We start from the raw sequence: 2,712 nt of genomic DNA, 5'->3' as shown, positions 1-2,712 counted from the left end.
GACAGCACTGATGACATCGCTCACTGATGACATCACAGTTGCTCGAGTGACATCACTGATGACATCATCGTGCAATTGTGACATCACCAGTCATCTCATAAATCCTTCCCTGCAGAGGCTATAAGGACCGGGATACTGTCACCGCACTCAGTGAGTGAAAGTCCAATTCAGTGAGTGAGTAAACGGGCACTGCACTAGTACAGTTGCCTAATTTTAAGAATGAAATCGGTTTTACAGCCTCCGAAGGAGATGGCAAACGCCACGTACACTTTCTCAAGTCGTCCGAAGCCTGTTCCAAACCGCACCAAGTATCGGGAGCTGAACACAGAACTGAATGACGTACAAAGCACTTATGGAAACATCATGTATGACCGGCGCATCGTCAGGGGCAACACGTACGCCCGGCATGTCCAGACTATCGCTCAGCCAGAGTCTTCGGAGGTCTACAGACAGCAGGAAGCCAAGAGGAGAGCCCTGTCTCGCAGACGGGCTAGAGACCTGCTCAGACAAGACACTCCTGAGCCCCTGGAGGGCAGGAAGCACATCGATGTACAAACGGAGCTTTATCTCGAGGAGCTGAGCGATCAGATAGAGGGCGCCAACGTTGAGTGCCAGACTGACCCTTTTCTGGACAGACCGGCCACTCCACTCTTCATACCGGCCAAATCTGGCAAAGACGTCGCCACGCAGATCGAGGAGGGCGAGTTGTTTGACTTCGACCGGGAGGTGCGGCCGCTGTTGGAGGTGCTGGTGGGGAAGACTGTGGAGCAGTCCCTGTTGGAGGTGATGGAGGAGGAGGAGCTGGCCTGCCTGAGGACCCAACAGAAGGTTTTTGAGGAGCTCCGCAACGCCCAGCTGGCCGAGGTGCAGCGGCTGGAGGAGCAGGAGAGACGGCACCACCAAGAGAAGGAGCGCAGGCTGGACCAGCAGAGGGAGGCGCGGAGGCAAGAGCAAGAGACTGCGCAGAAGATCGCTGCCCGGGCCTACACCCAGAACTACCTGGCTGACCTCATGCCATCGGTCTTCACCACACTGAAGACCCACGGATACTTTTACGACCCTGTGCAGAAAGATATTGAGACAAACTTCTTCCCCTGGCTGATGGCTGAGACTAACAACAATCTGGAGCAGATAGATGTCACAAGAGAGCTGCTGGACATGCTCATCTATGACGCCACTCAGTACTCAGTACAGTGAACAGAAATCACACAAGCTGCACCCGACTGGACCCGACTGGAACCTGGACCCGACTGGGCCCGACTGGAACCTGGACCCGACTGGAACCTGGACCCGACTGCAAGAGGTGCAGGCGCTGAAAGCAGCGAGGAGCAGCAAGCTGCACAGGAGGATATGGTTAACACGGATAGAGGAGTCTGAGGAGGAAGATGATGATTGAGGAAGAATCCTACATTATAATGTAGGCACGCCATTCCTCCGATCGCCTCCAAAATTTGCCAAAACACTATTCAGGGGTCTGTCATGAGTTTGGTCACACCAAAAAGAAAAAGAAAACTCTGTGTCAATCCTTAGAACAGAGGTTGAAAGAGTCTGAGTGCCTCATGTGCCCTCGAGATTAGGTTTAGTGAAGAGGATGATGAGGATGGTTTAGTGAGGAAGATGATGAGGATGGTTTGCCGCCGCCGCCTTGTGGGGCAGACTGGCTTCACCTGTTGTCTGCACTCGATGTAACATAACATGACATCATCACTAGCCACCAGGCCGAGCTGTTTAGAACTGCATGACATCATCAGCGACTTATGACCTCATCAGTGATGTCATGCATGTCTGTGACATCATCAGTGATTTATGACATCCGTAGGGGTGGGACAAAAAGAGGAATATCAATATCGATGATCCTCTTGAGATATACACTAGCGCCCTATTGTGATACCATATCATAACATTGATCCTGAAATAAGTATCTTTACGGCGTGGCCAGTAGGGGCCGAGGGGTCTGTCCATATGTCTGCAGTCTATGTCGCCACGAAACAAAGAAAATGGGCCAGGTCACTGATGATGTCATACAGTTCTGGGTGGACCAGATGCAATTTTCAAAAGGCAAGTGATAATTCAAACATAATTGCATTTAAAACGTGCATCAGTGCAGATAGATTCCTCAACAACAGTGAAAGAAAGACGCTGGTGAGTTGATAGTTTAATATACCTGTGCTTCTGTGCCATATAGTGTTTGCTATGGTATTTTCCTGTGAAATGCGCGCTGTGGCACGCGGAGAAGGACAGAGATATAATTTGGATACCACGTGCACGACCAACACTCCAAACGGACGCGGGACACGCATGTGAACGCATAGCCAACATAGACGGGACGCGAGCGGGCAGTGTGAATGACCTAATCCATGAACATGATGGGCATGGAAAGGAAACAGTTCTGTGGCCGGTATGAACAGGCAAAGCGCACAGGGTGACTTTTAAGAATGGAAGTGTGAATGGAGGAGATGCCTTCCCCTGCAAACCTTATACTCCACCTGCGGTGGAGGACAACCTAATGATAATGTCATAAATATGTCATAATTTGGGGGGGGGGGGGGGCTATTCTACATTCACACTTGAGCAATCGTGATGTCACAAGTGATGTCACTCGAAATTGTGATGTCATCTGTGATGTCATCAGTAATATCACTCGATCAATTGTGATGTCATTGGTAATGATGTCATCAGTGATGTCACTCGAGCAATTGTGATGTCATCGGT

General features: G+C 50.4%; 1 pseudogene across 1 annotated transcript; it reads left to right on the top strand.

The window, feature by feature from the left end:
* The first annotated feature begins 249 nt into the window (after positions 1-249).
* On the top strand, positions 250-1,197 carry LOC310779713 (radial spoke head protein 3 homolog pseudogene; annotated as a pseudogene). The gene has a single exon. The product of its transcript is annotated as a radial spoke head protein 3 homolog pseudogene (transcript).
* Positions 1,198-2,712: the final 1,515 nt, after the last annotated feature.

This window comes from Poromitra crassiceps (genome assembly GCF_964638095.1).
Source record: "Poromitra crassiceps genome assembly, chromosome: 7".
In the NCBI taxonomy this organism is placed as follows: Eukaryota; Metazoa; Chordata; class Actinopteri; order Beryciformes; family Melamphaidae; genus Poromitra; species Poromitra crassiceps.
The sequence above is the reverse complement of the archived record's forward strand: the minus strand, read 5'-3'. Positions and strand labels throughout refer to the sequence as shown.